Below are 16635 nucleotides of genomic sequence, written 5' to 3'. Positions count from 1 at the left end.
TGTAGCTTTTGCTTTGGTTTGGGGTTGTTTTTTTGGGGGTGTGTGTGTTGGCTTTTCCCCTTCCTTTGCTTCCAGGAGCTGTGGGACCAGGCACTGCTGTGTTTATGCTCTGGAAGTAAGGGCTAGGCATGAGGTGCCACGTGGGATGTGGATCAAGTGAATGTGTTACTCAAACAGTGCATTTGTTGGGGGGGGAGGACAGCCCCTCACCCCCCCCACTGAACCCCAGAACTGAGCCCTGAACAAACCTCACCTTCCAGTGGGACCCTCTTGTGGCACCAGGGCTTGGAGCCCAACACTTGGAGCTTTGCAGGAGGTGCTGGTGGGGTGCCACCAGTGCTGCCTGAGCCCTTCTGGTGGAGCAGGGTCCTGCAGCCCTCTGGTTTGTGGTGCTTGGCAGCTGCCTCCCAGCACTTAGAGGGTGGCAGTCCTTATAGTGGTAACTACCTCGAGATGGGAGGGGGCAAGCTCTGCTCAGCTGGCCACCTTCAGCCACTGTGTCCCACACTGATGCTGGGCAGGGGGGTGTGGATGCAAGGCTGTTTGCAGAGGCTTTCAGACCTGTGGCAGGGCTCCCAGGTCGTGCAGACAGCAAGCAGCAGTGCCCCATTCTGCTGCTGGCAGGTAGCTGGGGTGGCAAAGGCAGGCACCAAACAGGTTTCCAGGGGCTGCTGGCCCATCTGCAAGGGTAGAGTTTCTTTCACTGCTTACTATGCAATGTAGAGCTTTGAACTTTTGCTTTGACCTTACTTTCTGGAGGAGCTCTCTCGTCCTTCCTCAGTAGTTAGCAACTCAACACTCTCCCAGCCTCCCTGACACTCCTGTTGACAGATGAGGAGGCCTAATTGCTGCTATGGACTTTACTTAACCTTCTCAGATTGTTCCTTTCTGCTTCTTGCCCTCCTTCCTCCTTTCCCTTGCATCCCCAGGCATGGTTTTGCCAGGAACACAGCCTGTTGGGATGCTTGGTTTCTGTTCTGTTTTCCTTGCTCCCCCCCTCTCCCCATCTCTCCTGCCAGAGTGCTGGATTACTGTGCAGAACCCCCCCTTGGAGATGGACCACTTGAAAAGCTGCCAGCCCCAGCACAGGCTCTTTGTTTGGCTTTACTGTCCCCAAGAGGTTCCCTGGTACACTGAATTTCCTTCCACTGAGGTGGTGTTTCCCCTCCCCTCACCGAGGTGGTGTTTCCCCCTCCCCCCTCTGCTTCCTCCCCTCACTGAGGTGGTGTTTCCCCCTCCTCCCCTCTGCTTCCTCCCCTCACTGAGGTGGTGTTTCCCCCTCCCCCCTCTGCTTCCTCCCCTCACTGAGGTGGTGTTTCCCCCTCCTCCCCTCTGCTTCCTCCCCTCACTGAGGTGGTGTTTCCCCCTCCTCCCCTCTGCTTCCTCCCCTCACTGAGGTGGTGTTTCCCCCTCCCCCCTCTGCTTCCTCCCCTCACTGAGGTGGTGTTTCCCCCTCCTCCCCTCTGCTTCCTCCCCTCACTGAGGTGGTGTTTCCCCCTCCTCCCCTCTGCTTCCTCCCCTCACCGAGGTGGTGTTTCCCCCTCCCCCCTCTGCTTCCTCCCCTCACTGAGGTGGTGTTTCCCCCTCCCCTCTGCTTCCTCCCCTCACCGAGGTGGTGTTTCCCCCTCCTCCCCTCTGCTTCCTCCCCTCACTGAGGTGGTGTTTCCCCCTCCTCCCCTCTGCTTCCTCCCCTCACTGAGGTGGTGTTTCCCTCCTCCCCTCTGCTTCCTCCCCTCACTGAGGTGGTGTTTCCCTTCCCCCTCTGCTTCCTCCCCTCACTGAGGTGGTGTTTCCCCCCCCCTGCTTCCTCCCCTGCTGATCTGAGTTTTCTCTTCCCAGACTGCACTACTAAAACCACTACCACTTTCCTGCTGTCTCTCCCTGGGTATCCTCTCTCTCTTGCCCCTCAGCCTCCCCCTGAGTGGTTTTAAACATGAAACCCCCCTTTTTTTTAATGCTTGTTTTTCCCCCCTGCTTCTCTTCCTCCACTCTCTTCTCAAGCAGGAGAGGACCTGCAGCTTGGCTGAAACTCTCCAGCATCCCCCTTATTTTTGTCACTCTCAGAGCCCCAGTCCCCCAGACTGTCCCCAGAGGATTGTATTTTTAGTGGGGGGGGGGGTAGGGGTGGGGAGGGGAATTAATTTTTATAGCCACTAAACTTCTTATTTTTGTACATTTGCAACTTCTGACATGGTTATTTTGTCGGTTTTCCACCCCCCATCACCCTCCCCCCTCACAGCCCTGGGGGTGGGGGTGGGTGGGAGTGGGGGAGGGATGGGGGTGGGAGGGGAGAGAAGGCTTTATTTTCATGGCTGTTTTCCTGCTTTGGGGGTTGTGTTGCTGCCTGGAAGCAGCCCAGTTGGGTGTGCAGTGAAAGAAGGCAATAAGCAAAGCCAAGGGAGGTTCCAGGGGGTAATGGGGGTGGGGTGGGGGTGAAGAGAGGCCCTTTGGGAAGGGCTTAATGAAAAGCTTAACACAGGAGCAACGCTTAACCTTCCCTCCTCTTTGGGAGGAGGGAAGAAAACGAGGTGGGAAACCACAAGGTGGAGAACCCTTCCTGGTCAAGCTGACTGTGCCAACGTGGCTCCACTTGGGTCAGAGGATGCTTTTTTAGCTCTCCTTTGGAACAGCTTCTGATGGGAGAAGGAAAAAGGGGGGAGGGGAGGGGGGAAAAAGGAGGGGAAAAAAAGCAAAGGAGTTCTTCTTTGAATGTCAAAAAGCCAATCTGCCACATGTTTATTTGAGAGTTGTAAATACTGTATACAGATTGTTGTATGTGAGGGGACAAGGCTATTTAAATTCCAGGGGTTGGGTTTGGGTTGGCTCTTTTTATTTTCATTAAGAAACTGAAGGCTGTTTATAAGAGGGGGAGGGAGGGGGTGGGGGAAATAAAATAAATAGCTATGTTTGACCATGATTGTCTTCATTTCCTTCTGGAGTTCGGTTCTGAGTTATCTCCTCCTCCTCCTAGATGGTTTGGGGGTTTCTTTTTGGTCCCTCTTCTCTCCCCAAGCGTTGTCGCCGCTGTTGCACGCCCAGTGTAGGTTTCTGTGATGGTTGTGTCTGCGTTTCACAGAGCCACAGACTGGCACTTGACCTCCAGAGGTGCCTTCCCAACCCTACTGCCAGAGCAGGGTCACCCAGGAACACAGCCAGGTGGGTCCTGAAAGCCTCCAGAGAGGGAGACGCCACCACCCCTCTGGGCAGCCTGCTCCAGGGCTCCAGCACCCTCGCAGTGAGGAAGTTTATCCTCATGGTGAGGTGGAGCCTCCTGTGTTCTACCTTGTACCCCTTGTCCTAGCCCTAGGCACCACCCAGTGGAGCCTGGCACCTTCATCTTGGCCCCCACCCTTCCCATATTTGCAGGCATAGATCAGATCCCCTCTCAGTCTTCTCCAGGCTGAACAGCCCCAGGTCTTTCAGTCTGTCTTTGTAGGAGAGAGAGTAGAATAGAATAAAACAGTATGCAAGAGACCTTTGAGATCATCCAGTCCAACCTCTCACCCAGCACCATCTAATCAACTAAACCATGGCACCAAGCACCCTATCCAGTCTCTTCCTAAACACCCCCAGTGATGGTGACTCCACCACCCCCCTGGGCAGCACATCCCAAGGGCCAATCTCTCTTGCTGACAAAACTGCTTCCTAACATCCAGCCTAACCCTCCCCTGGCACAGCTTGAGCCTGTGTCTGCTTGTTCTGGTGCTGGTCCCCAGTCGTCCTTGTGGCCTCTGGGCTGGGGGGAGTCTTTAGCTCCCGGGGCAGGGGCTGAGCACCGAGCAACTCGCGACGGCGGTGCCGCTGCGGCCCATCGATGCGCTCTCCTTCCGCCAGCTCTGCCTGGATCGGCAGCTCCACGCTCCGCTGCGCGCCCTGCCGCCTCCCGCTTTGCTGGAGCGCTTTCTGGCCCTCTCTGCCACCCGTACTCGCTCCCTCAGCCGTCGCTGCTCCGACGTCACTAGACGGCGCCGGAGGCGTCCGCCGCGCGCGCCACATTCGAAGGGGCGGGTCCAGAGCATCGCCGTGGGGGGCAGCAGCGGTGAGTCGTGGCTGCCGCCGCAGCGGGAGGCTGAAGGGCTGCGCAGGGAGAGGTGGCTTTAGCAGGGGTCGGTGGTCGGAAGGCAGCGCGACTGCCGTCGCCGCACCGGGAGGCTGAAGGGCTGGGCCGGGGGAGGTGGCCGTGCCCGAGGTCGGTGGTCGGAGGCAGCGTGACTCTGCCGTCGCCGCACCGGGAGGCTGAAGGGCTGCGCAGGGGGAGGTGGCCATGATCTGGGTCAGTGGTCGGAAGGCAGCGCGACTCTGCCGTCGTTGCACCGGGAGGCTGAAGGGCTGCGCAGGGAGAGGTGGCCATGATCTGGGTCAGTGGTCGGAAGGCAGCGCGACTCTGCCGTCGTTGCACCGGGAGGCTGAAGGGCTGGGCAGGGAGAGATGGCCATGATCTGGGTCGGTGGCCGGAGGCAGCGCGACTCTGCCGTCGTTGCACCGGGAGGCTGAAGGGCTGCGCAGGGAGAGGTGGCCGTGCCCGGGGTCGGTGGTCAGAGGCAGCGCAACTCTGCTGTCGCTGCACCGGGAGGCTGAAGGGCTGGGCCGGGGGAGGTGGCCGTGCCCGGGGTCGGTGGTCGGAAGGCAGCGCGTCTCTGCCGTCGCCGCGCTCGGGGCTGAAGCCAGGTTTGGGGTCTGTTTGTTCTCCCCAATAACAAGCGACAGGACAAGAGACAATGGCCTCAGATGGCCCCAGGGGAGGTCCAGGCTGGTCTTAAATCGTGGTGAGGTACAACATGAACAGGATGAGCTGGGTTGCTCTGTCAGTTGCCCACCTCTGGCTCGTGATGACCTCCTCCTCGTTCATCCCTGTCACCACGTCAGAAGCACAGGGCTGTGGGAGACTCATCTGGGGGCCTTGAAACCAGAGCTACGTGGTGGTTAAAGGACAGCAACAGTGTGGTGGTTTTGTCACTGCTGTTCTCCCCACCTGCTTCTGCAGCTGCGGGGAAATCGACCTCTGTCCTGTCAGCCTTCTCAAGCAAGCCGCTGAGGAGTGGGAGGCTGCTCCGGAGCCTGTGGCCGGATGGGGCAGTGTTCAGCGGAGCTCTGAAGGGGATCCTGAGGTAAGGTAGCAGAAATGAGAGAGAAGCTTGACAGACAGGCAAACCAACCTAGCCAAATGTTCTGCTTTCCATCGTGCCTGAGAGACTCGGGGTGATAGCAGCAGAATACAGAATTCACCAGGCTGGAAAAGAGCTTGGAGATCATGGAGTCCAACCTCTCACCCAGCACCATCTCAGCAACTCAACCATGGCACCAAGTGCCTCATACACTCTCTTCTGAAACACTTCCAGGGATGGGGACTCCACCACCTCCCTGGGCAGCACATCCCAGTGGCCAATCTCTCTTGCTGGGAAGAATTCCTTCCCAATGTCCAGCCTAAATTTCCCCTGGCACAGCTTGAGACTGTGTCCTCTTGTTCTGGAGCTGCTTGCCTGGGAGAAGAGACCAACCCCCACCTGGCTCCAGCCTCCCTTCAGGGAGTTGTAGAGAGCAAGAAGGTCTCCCCTGAGCCTCCTGCAGGCTAAGCAACCCCAGCTCCCTCAGCCTCTCCTCCCAGGGCTGTGCTCCAGACCCCTCCCCAGCCTCCTTGCCCTTCTCTGCACACCTTCAAGTCTCTCAATGTCCTTCTTGACCTGAGGAGCCCAGAGCTGGACACAGGACTCAAGGTGTGGCCTGAGCAGTGCTGAGCACAGGGCAGAATGAGCTCCCTGCTCCTGCTGGCCACACTATTCCTGATGCAGGCCAAACCCACCTGGCTGTGTTCCTGTGTGCCCTGCCCTGGGTGACCCTGCTCTGGCAGGGGGTTTGGACTGGATGATCTCTGGAGGTCCCTTCCAAGCCCTGCCATGCTGTGATTGCTGTGCTCCAGCTGATCTGTGTCTGCACCACAGCTCTGTGGGCAGATACACCTTTGCAAGCAGCCTGTGTGAGTCTGGGTGCCTGAATGGGGCCCAGGGGGTCCTCTACCAGCAGTGGCACAACTGGCTGAGCAGGCAGTTTGGGCAGAGCCTGAGCCTGGCCCTGGATGGAATCATTTATCTCAGAGCCACTCCCCAGGTGAGGAATAAAACTTTATGACAGCACATAAAGAGGATGAGAGCACCCCTCCTGTGCCTGGCCTCTGCAGGAAGGCTGCAGAGGGACTTCTTTCTCATCTGGGTGTCCAGAGACAGGCCAAGGGGGAATGGTTTGAAGCTGAGGAAGAGCAGGGTCACACTGGACCTCAGGAAGAAGCTCTTCAGTAGGAGGGTGGTGAGACTCTGGAATAGGCTGCCCAGGACAGTTGTGGCTGCCTCCTCCCTGGGGGTGTTCAAGGCCAGGTTGGATGAGGCCTTGAGCAGCTGAGTCTGGTTGAGAGGTGTCCCTGGGCATGGCAGGGGGTTGGAGTAGCTGATCTCTGAGGTGCCTTCCAACCTGAGCCACTCTGTGCAGTGAGCTGCAGTGAGGTCACCCTGCTGTGGCACTGCACATCACTGGCTCTTTGTGCTGGGGAGTGCTTAAGGGAGCAGCTGGGAGCTGTAACCTCAGAGTCTGGAGCTGCCCTTCATGTCTGCAAGAGCCTTGGTGGCTGGAGCTGAGCTCAGCCTGCAGTATCCCCCTGGAGGCTGCAGGAGTTGGGTTCTGACTCATGCAGCCTGGAAACACTTAAAGAATCTCCTCCACAGTGCAGCCTGTGTGCTCTTAACTGAAAGGGGAGGAGGAGGATTTTGTAATTACAATAACAAGACACAACAATAGCAGAGCAGGAAGGCAGAGGCTTTCTGGCAGTGCTTTGATCTTTGGGCATCTCTGCCTTTCTGCAAAGCAGAGAGCAGCAGCATGAGGAGATCTGGGTGTGCAGGAGCAAGAGGCAAACACAGAAGAGCTCTAATTGCAGTAATTAACTTACAGGTCACATCCCTCCTTCCTTCCTTCCTCCCTTCCAGCCCTGATGCTCTCAGCTTTGTTACTGGTGTCAACAACTGCACTGTAACATGGTAGAGCTCCTCTGAGGGCTTTTCCCCCTCCCACCTCTTCAGCTCACAAGCAGAGATGTAAATTACAAAGCCAGCAGTTGCAGACAGCTTTGGTTGGCTTCCTATGGAGGCTTTGGATGTGTCCAGGGCAGGAACAATTGATTTATTACACTTAAAGAGTGGGTTGCTGAGAGGTTCTGAGATGCTTGCCTGCCAGGTGGGTGTTCCTTGTGCCCTTTTGATGCAATGCACTGTGCCCTCCTCAATAAAGAGCTTATCCTGGTGGGGAAAGTGTGCTGCACTCCCTTGGGTCCTCCTTGGATTTTGTGTGCAGTCTGCTGAGGGGTCTGGAGCACAGCCCTGGGAGGAGAGGCTGAGGGAGCTGGGGTTGCTTAGCCTGCAGAAGAGGAGGCTCAGGGGAGACCTTCTTGCTCTCTCCAACTCCCTGCAGGGAGGTTGTAGCCAGGTGGGGGTTGGTCTCTTCTGCCAGGCACCCAGCAGCAGAACAAGAGGACACAGTCTCAAGCTGTGCCAGGGGAGGTTCAGGCTGGATATTAGGAGGAAGTTCTTTCCAGCAAGAGAGATTGGCCATTGGGATGTGCTGCCCAGGGAGGTGGTGGAGTCACCATCACTATAAGTGTTTAAGAAGAGAGTGGCTGAGGCCCTTGGTGCCATGGTTTAGTTGATGAGATGGTGTTGGGTGAGAGGTTGGACTGGATGATCTCAAAGGTCTTTTCCAACCTGGTTAACTCTTCCCAGACAGAGAGATTGGCCATTGGGATGTGCTGCCCAGGGAGGTGATGGAGTCACCATCACTGGAGGTGTTCAAGAGGGGATTGGCTGTGGCCCTTGGAGCCATGGTTTGGTTAGTCAGGAGGTGTTGGGTGAGAGGTTGGACTTGCTGATCTCTGAGGTCTTTTCCAGCCTTATTGATTCTCTGATTCTGGGAGGGGGGGTTCCATGGCAGTAATCTCTTTGTGTTCATGAGATAGCACCTGGAATATTCACCAGCAGTGAAGGCTTGGCCTAAAAAGCATCAGCAGGCCTGGCTGCTTCTCCAGGCCTGCAGAAACAACCAACTTCCATTGGTTTTTAACTTGAAGTGCTTATTTTTGCTTTGTGCCTTCAGAAATGCTTCAACAGGCTGTACCTGAGGGGAAGAGAAGAGGAGCAAGAGGTTCCCCTTGAGTATCTGGAGGAGCTGCACTCCAAGCCTGAGAGCTGGCTCCAGCATGGGCTGCTGAGGTAGGCCTTGCTCCAGGGTGCCCCCAGGGTGGCTGAGGCCCTGGGAGGAAGCTCCCTCCTGCTTTTGCCACCAGCCAAACCTCACCTTTCCCTCTCAGGTGGAAACTCCAGCAGTGTGTCTTTCTCCTTCCCCAGTTGATGATTGGTGGGACATGCCCCCTGCCTCCAGCCCTCTGCTCACAGAGCTCAGGAGGCTTCAGCTGAGCTGATTTCAGTACTCAGCTGAATTGAGACTCATAGAACTGTTGGGGTTGGAGCAGTCCAACCAGCAACCCACCCCCACCAGGGCCCCAAGGGCCATGGCCAAGCCTTTCTTGCACACCTCCAGGGATGGGGCCTCCACCACCTCCCTGGGCAGCCTCTTCCAACCCCTGACCACTCTGGCAGCAAAGAAATTGTTCCTCATCTCCCAAGCTAAAGCTCCCAAGCCATTTCATGTCAGGTGCTGTGAGAACAGCATGTTCAGGGGTCAATGATAGCTCCTGGGAGCCACACTCTTGAGTTCAGGCTGCTGTCTGTCCTGGATTCATGGCTGTGATTTACATCTGCAGCTATCCTGCTGGCAGAGGCTGGGATCATGCCTGGGTTTCCCACCTAATGCTGCCTTTGTTCCCCTCCCAACAGAACAGATTTGGAGTGCCTGTTTTAACCCTGGATGTTGATGAAGACTTCCAGGGCAGCAAGGACAGGTGTGATGACCTGCTTGAGAAGGTAAACACTCCCCAGGCAGAGCAAACCCATGGCTGAGGTTTGGTGCCAGTATGTCAGAAGGAGTTCAGGATCCTTCTTGCCCCTCCAAGTGCAGCATTCTTTGAAGTCAGCCTGGGGTTACAGCCTGGGGTTCTTCCTGTTAGTCCCACCATAAGTTTTCCACCCAAGTCCACCTTGGGAATCTGAGGCACAGCCTTCCTTGTACTGGGTGTGGAGGTGTCCAGCCTGGGCACTAACAGAGCTGTGCTGCCAGGTACTGTGAAACTGCAGGGTACAATGAGTAGAATTAACCAGGCTGGAAAAGACCTTGGAGATCATGGAGTCAAACCTCTCACCCAGCACCATCTGATCAACTAAGCCATGGCACCAAGTGCCTCAGCCAGGCTCCTCCTAAACACCTCCAGGGATGGGGACTCCACCACCTCCCTGGGCAGCACATCCCAATGGCCAAGCTCTCTTGCTGGGAAGAACTTCCTGCTAGCATCCAGCCTGAACCTCCCCTGGCACAGCTTGAGACTGTGTCCTCTTGTTCTGGAGCTGCTTGCCTGGGAGAAGAGACCAACCCCCACCTGGCTACAGCCTCCCTTCAGGGAGTTGGAGAGAGCAAGAAGGTCTCCCCTGAGCCTCCTCTTCTCCAGGCTAAGCAACCCCAGCTCCCTCAGCCTCTCCTCACAGGGCTGTGCCCCAGACCCCTCCCCAGCTTTGTTGCCCTTCTCTGGACACCTTCCAGCAGCTCAACCTCTTTCCTGAACTGAGGAGCCCAGAACTGGACACTGGACTCAAGGTATGGCCTGAGCAGTGCTGAGCACAGGGCAGGATGAGCTCCCTGCTCCTGCTGGCCACACTGTTCCTGCTGCAGGCCAGGATGCCCTTGGCCTTCTTGTCCCCCTGGGCACACTGCAGGCTCCTGTTCAGCCTTCTATCTACCAGCACCCCCAGGTCCCTCTCTGCCTGGCTGCTCTCAGCCCCTCTGCCCCCAGCCTGTGGCATGTTGGGAGGTGGCTTCACTGCCTCTGCAGCTCAGCTGTGACCCTCATGCCAAACCATTAGAGGTGTGGCAGCTTATTTCTAGCTAAACAAAAGAGTTCCTGGGCTGTGTCCTCTCCTCTGTGTCCCTCCAGCTAATGCAGATGGGGATCCTCTGCTCTAGCAATAGCCCTCCCTGTGTGATCACCTTTCTGGAGTGTTGAAGTCAGGGATGATGAACACTCCCAGCCCCTGCAGCCAGGCTCCTGGATTCTGAGCCTTGTTTACTCAACTGAATTCGAGTTGTGGTGGTTGGAAGTATTGTTCCAGAGCCTTCTCCAAAGCAGTGCTCTGAAACCTCAGGGAGGATTTTCCAGCTGTGCCTTTCCACTGAGTCTAAAGCATCCTGCAGGACCCTTTCTGCTTTTGAGACATCCAGAATGCCAAGCAGAAGGACTTTTTTATTTGCTTTCACTTGCAGGCATGGAGAAGAAACAAAACCCAGCCCCAGGTCTATTTGGTGTCAACAGAAGTCAAGCTGAGGTCTCTCTTTGTGCTCAGGAGATGTAATGCAGGGTACAGAAAGGTCTGTTTGATATCAAATGAAAGTCTGTTTGTTAGGCCTTGATGTAAAGCCAAGCCTGCTGATGTCAGTCCAGGGCTGTTTGAGCTCAATCCAAGCCTCCTTGCCTATCATTTGATACCAATCAATGTCCATTTGATCCCAGAAGGCAAGCTGAAGTTTCTCTTTGTGTGCAGGAGATGTAATCCAGGGCACAAAAGGCTCTAGGATCCATAGGGTAATCTATTTTTAAGCCAGGCCAAGCCATCAGCATTTGAATGGCTCAGGTGGTTTGCTGGTTGCATCTTGCTGGGGTTCAGGTGAGGACAACCTGTGCTTGGTGTGAGTGGCTGCAGTGAGCTCCAGCCCCCAGCTGGGGTGCCTGCTTGTTTTTCTGCTCTTTGCAGATCAGTGGTTCACCTCAGGAGGAAAGCAGCTTTGTCCTTTGGTCTCAGTTTATCTGCTGGGGAGCAGAGCTGAAGTTCACCTGATTAACAGCAGCCCTCCTGGGACTTGCTCTGTTGAAGCTTCTTGGTGGCTGGGAGGAGTGGGCAGTGCAGCTGGGGGGGGGAATTGCCTTCCCATCTGCACCCTGAGATGAGGCTGAGCTGGGGCACCTGCAGAGGGCTCGCAGGGGAGCTGGCTCCTGTGTGGCTGCCAGGGGAGCTGGCTCCTGTGTGGCTGCCAGGGGAGCTGGGAGCAGCCTCAGCCCTGCTTGGCATTCCCTGAGTGAATCCCAGCGCTGCTGCAGTCTCCATGGGGCTGGGTGCTGTGGCCTTGAGTGTGTGCTTGTGGCCTGTGGGCACCCAGACCCTCTCTGCTTCCTTCTCAGCTCTCCTGATGCTTTCAGAGACCTCTCCTGAGGCTGCCTAGTGTGGATCCTGATGAAGCTCAGCAGGCAGTGTTACTGTGGCTGCTCTCCAAAGCCTTCCTCCTGATGCCTTTCCAGCTGGAGCAGTGGCACAGCTGTGTGTTCCCTCCTCTGCACGAAGGGATTTGACCTCTTTCTCCATCTCCTTGAGCCCTGAACTAGAGGGGCAGGGTCACAGCTGGAGAGGGGGATCCAAGATCCCTTTGCATTTCACAACAAGGCTTTGGACAAAACATCCACAGCTGCACTGTGTGGGAGAGCCCCTGCCAAAGGAGCAGTGCCATGGCCCTTTCTGTGGGGTGGTCCAGCTTGAGTGGGCAGGCAGGGAATGCTCCCAGCTCAGGCTGCATCAAGCCCTCATTCCTGCCTCTTCTCACTCCTACACTTAGGGGGAGTAAGTACTCTTCAGGGTTTGGGGAGGGGTAGGGGTGGCCAGGGGAGTGTTCTCAGCACACTGCCTTTGGTAGTGACCTGAACTTGAGGGGTGTGAGCTGGCCTGTGCCTGCCAGGATCCCAGAGTGATGCCAGGCTGGAAGGGACCCCAAGGACCATCTGGGCCAAACCTTTCTAGGTGACAGTCTGGTGGCAGTGAGCTGGCCCAGGAGCCTGTCAGGCTGGGGCTTCAGACTGAGCAATGTTGGGGGGCTCCCCTGCTTCCCTTGGGAGCTGATTCCAGTGCCTGACTCTTCTCATGGGGACATATTTCCCCTTCTTGCTGTGTCCCTGCTGCATTCCCCCTTCTTGCTGTGTCCCTGCTGCATTCCCCCTTCTTGCTGTGTCCATGCTGCATTCCCCCTTCTTGCTGTGTCCCTGCTGCATTCCCCCTTCTTGCTGTGTCCATGCTGCAGTTCCCCTTCTTGCTGTGTCCCTGCTGCATTCCCCCTTCTTGCTGTGTCCCTGCTGCATTCCCCTTCTTGCTGTGTCCATGCTGCAGTTCCCCTTCTTGCTGTGTCCCTGCTGCATTCCCCCTTCTTGCTGTGTCCATGCTGCATTCCCCCTTCTTGCTGTGTCCCTGCTGCATTCCCCTTCTTGCTGTGTCCATGCTGCATTCCCCCTTCTTGCTCTGTCCCTGCTGCATTCCCCCTTCTTGCTGTGTCCATCCTGCATTCCCCCTTCTTGCTGTGTCCCTGCTGCATTCCCCCTTCTTGCTGTGTCCATGCTGCATTCCCCCTTCTTGCTGTGTCCATGCTGCATTCCCCCTTCTTGCTCTGTCCCTGCTGCATTCCCCCTTCTTGCTGTGTCCATCCTGCAGTTCCCCTTCTTGCTGTGTCCATGCTGCATTCCCCTTCTTGCTGTGTCCATGCTGCATTCCCCTTCTTGCTGTGTCCCTGCTGCATTCCCCTTCTTGCTGTGTCCCTGCTGCATTCCCCCTTCTTGCTGTGTCCCTGCTGCATTCCCCCTTCTTGCTGTGTCCATGCTGCATTCCCCCTTCTTGCTGTGTCCATGCTGCATTCCCCTTCTTGCTGTGTCCATGCTGCATTCCCCCTTCTTGCTGTGTCCCTGCTGCATTCCCCTTCTTGCTGTGTCCATGCTGCAGTTCCCCTTCTTGCTGTGTCCCTGCTGCATTCCCCTTCTTGCTGTGTCCATGCTGCAGTTCCCCTTCTTGCTGTGTCCATGCTGCATTCCCCCTTCTTGCTGTGTCCATCCTGCATTCCCCCTTCTTGCTGTGTCCACCCTGCAGTTCCCCACTCCATGTTCTGGATACATTCTGTGGCTGAGGAGATGCTCAATCTGCTTTGAGCCACTATTTTTTCCCCAATTAAAATCAGTATTGGATTTCAGCTGCTGTGAATGTTTTAGGTGGCTGTAGCCATTTGAGGCACTCTTCAAACCAGTGGAGCTGAAGCTCAGCTGTGCAGCCACGCTGTGGGATCTCTTTCAAGTGCTGTGGCTTTGCTGGCTATTTTCATTGCTTACTTGCCAGCCTCAGCCTGCCAGGAACAGGCTCATTAGATGTCTTAGGTTGTGCATGGACATTGAACACCAACAGAGGTCTGGGTTGGTGTTCTCCAAGGTGGTCATCACCTTCCTCTTCTTTAGGTCAGCCCTGCTTGGAAGATCATTCAGGATGTGGGGCTGGAGTTTAGGCCCCAGGGGAGGACCCAGTGTGGCCCTGGGCAGCCTGATCTAGTTGGAGGATGTCCCTGCTGACTGCAGGGGGGTTGGACTGGATGAGCTTTGAGGGTCCCTTCCAAGCCAGTGGGATCTCTGAATCTGTGAATGAGCATCACCATCCCTGGAGGTGTTTAGGAGGAGCCTGGCTGAGGCACTTGGTGCCATGGGTTAGTTGATCAGATGGTGCTGGGTGAGAGGTTGGACTGGATGATCTCAAAGGCCTTTTCCAACCTGGTTTATTCTCTTCTATCACTCCAATGTGCCTCTCTGCTAAGGGTCCCATGGCTGAAAAACTTCTTGGTGGCCATGAGATGAGACAGCTGAGCCTCAGCTGATGTTTCCCCAGCTCCTCTTTCTGTGGCTTGTAGCCCAGCAGAAGGCCAGGGGGAGGTAAATGCAGTTGCTGCCTGTTTCTGTTGCTAGGTCCTGACAATGTTTCTTTCTTTTTTGCAGGTCAGAGAATTCTTGAGCACCTGATCATCCTCTTTGAAGCACAGGCAGGGTCAAACTGTTCCAAACATCTGTGCAATCCCAGTCTGGAGGCCAACTGCTTGGGGTTGTTGTTTCACTAGAAGGCCTCTGGAGAGGCAGAGGCCGAGGCAGAGGCAGGACTGACCCCCTCCTGATGTCCCCTGGGAGGAACAGCTCTCCTCTTCACAAAGTTTGTCTGTGAAATGCAGCAGCAGAGCTCTGTGCCCTGTTACAATTCAGTGCAGAAGGCAGCAGAGTTCTGAGAGGTCCCAGCTGCTGGGCCTGTTCCTGCTCAGACCAAGAAGCTCTGGAGTGCTTCCTTGCAGCTTTTTCATGTATGCTGTGCCCAGTGCACACGAGGTCAGGGGGTCTTGAGCTCTCCTGAGGGTCATTTGAAGTGGAACTGATTGTGGTGGGCATCTCCTTGTTCAGAGGGAACAAAAAGCACAGATGATGGGGAGGGAAACTTGAACATCACCTGGAGCCTGGCACTGCTGTGGCTGCCAGAAGAGCTTTGAGGTCTGGTTCCCCTGTGCACTGCAAGCTGGGATGCTGAGAGGCTCTCCCTTCTCTTGCACATTTTGGGGGGGTGGGGGGGTGTGTGGCTTTGGGTTTTGTTGCAGCTCCTCCTAACCCAGAGCTGGGTTTTGCAGTGGGTCAGCTCCCTTGTCCTGCAGAGCAGAACGTTTGCTTGAGAGGTGCCACAGATGAAGGCAGCTCTGCAGGTGGCCTCCATCTGTAAATGATGTGGCTGTAAACTTTTCCTCAGCCACCACTGGGATGTCAGAGGTGGCTTCCTGCTCTTGTTCCAGCTTCTCCTTTTGTTTACTGGGCCCTCTGGGTGCTCCTGGAAGACAGCTGCAGTGTTTGCAGCAGGCTGCCCTTTCTCCTCACCTCCTCCTTGGTGGAGGAGCTGCTGTTGCAGTGCATCCTTTTGTTCCCTGAGCCACTTCTGCCTCAGGTGCAGAAAACCTCAGCTCTGGAGCGTGCACAGATCCAGTGCTGTGTGTTCTGAGCTGCTTTCCTGCTGCTTTGAACACTCCTGAATGATGGCACAGTTGGCTTTTGAATGCAGGGTGTGCTTGCAGAGGGGTTGGTTGTTTCCTGTGGTGCCTGTGTTACCTGCTCCCTGGGATGGAAATGTGTCCCTTTGTGCTTGGAAAATAAAAGTGGTTGGAAAGAGCTTTTCAGGCCTTGATGGTGTTGGTTCCCTTGTGTCCTGAAAGAAATGCTGGTGGAGGTTGCTGGGGTGATGGGTGCACTCAGGAGACTCTGAGTCACAGCCTCACAGCGTGGTAGGGGTTGGAAGGGACCTCCAAAGGTCAAGCCCAATCCCCCTGCCAGAGCAGCCTTTCCTCACAGGGAGATGTTCCTCTGCCTTCAGCAGCTGTGTGGCTCTGTGCTGGACTCTTCCAAGCAGTTCCCTGAGGTCCTTCTTGAACTGAGGGACCCAAAACTGGACACAATGTTCCAGCTGTGGCCTCACCAGGACAGAGCAGAGGGGCAGGAAAGCCTCTCTTGACCTCACTGCCCCAGGATGCCTCCCTTGGCCTTCTTGGCCACAAGAGCACACTGCTGGCTCGTGGGCATCATTCTGTTCACCAGAACCCTCAGGCCCCTTTCCCCTGTGCTGCTCTCCAACAGGTCAGTCCCCAAGCTCTACTGGTCCATGGGGTGGTTCTTCCTCAGGTGCAAGACCCTACCCTTGTCCTTGCTGGATTTCATTCCACTTCTCCCTACTTAACTCTGCAGCCTCTCCAGGTCTGGCTGAAGAGCAGCACAGCCTGAGGGGTGTCAGCTACTGCTCCCAGCTTGGTGCCATCAGCAAACTTGCTGGCAGTGCCCTCTGTGCCCTCATCCAGGCAATTGATGAATCTATTGAACAGCAGTGGTCCCATACCCACTCCTGAGGGACCCCACTAGATACAGGAGGCCTCCAGCTAGGCTCTGGCCCACTGGCCACAACTTTGACTTCTTCCCTTCATCCAGTTCCCATCCACCTCACTCCCTGATCATGCAGCCCACACTTGCTCCGTTGAGCTGCAGGGGTGCTGTGGGAGATGCTGTCCAGCTGGTCCTGAGATGGAGATAAACCACATCCCCTGCTCCACCACCAGCTACCCACAAGCTGATGTCCTCCTGGAAGGCTTCCAGGTTGGTTGAACCTGAGCAGGCTGCCTGCTCCCAGGGACCCTCTCACCCTCGACAGGCCTGATGCACGCAGCCAGCACGCAGCAAGGTGGTAGAAAGTCTTGGTTAGCACCTCAGGCTTGCCCAGTGAAAGGAAAGCTTTTAAAGCTCTTTGCTCCAGAAATGAAGTGAGGTGGAATGGCTGAAGATTCTGCTCAGCTTTACTTGAAACACAGAGGGAGGAGCCTTGAAAAGCATTCCTGGCTCTAGCCTGAGCAGGAGCAACTCCCTTTGGCTACCAGGGCAATTATTCCTGCAGCCTGAGCTGTCAGGACTGGGGGATTTAATTGCAGGAATTGGGATGACAGAGCAAACAAGGCTGAGTTCTAATGAAGGCTTCTTTTCAAGCCCAGCCCAGCCCAGCAGAGCACAACACAAATTCTGTGGCAGGTTCTCTGCAGCCCTGTTCCAGAAAGCTTCACAAAACCTCCCCGCTGCCAAGCTTGGCTTTGAAGGAGCAAAATCATCACCAATTATTAGAAGGTTTTGAATGGCTGTGG

General features: G+C 55.9%; 1 long non-coding RNA gene across 1 annotated transcript; it reads left to right on the top strand.

Annotated features, from left to right (window-relative positions):
• Nucleotides 1-3970: 3970 nt before the first annotated feature.
• Nucleotides 3971-15132, top strand: LOC137449003 (uncharacterized). The gene is made up of 5 exons (XR_010989286.1): nucleotides 3971-4039; nucleotides 4985-5108; nucleotides 8134-8249; nucleotides 8874-8960; nucleotides 13928-15132. It is a non-coding gene; the product is annotated as an uncharacterized lncRNA (long non-coding RNA).
• Nucleotides 15133-16635: the final 1503 nt, after the last annotated feature.

The sequence above is a fragment of the Melanerpes formicivorus genome, unplaced genomic scaffold (assembly GCF_026170545.1).
Source record: "Melanerpes formicivorus ecotype bairdi unplaced genomic scaffold, bMelFor1.0.p_v2 SCAF_27, whole genome shotgun sequence".
In the NCBI taxonomy this organism is placed as follows: Eukaryota; Metazoa; Chordata; class Aves; order Piciformes; family Picidae; genus Melanerpes; species Melanerpes formicivorus.
This window is presented reverse-complemented; position numbering and strand designations above follow the sequence as displayed.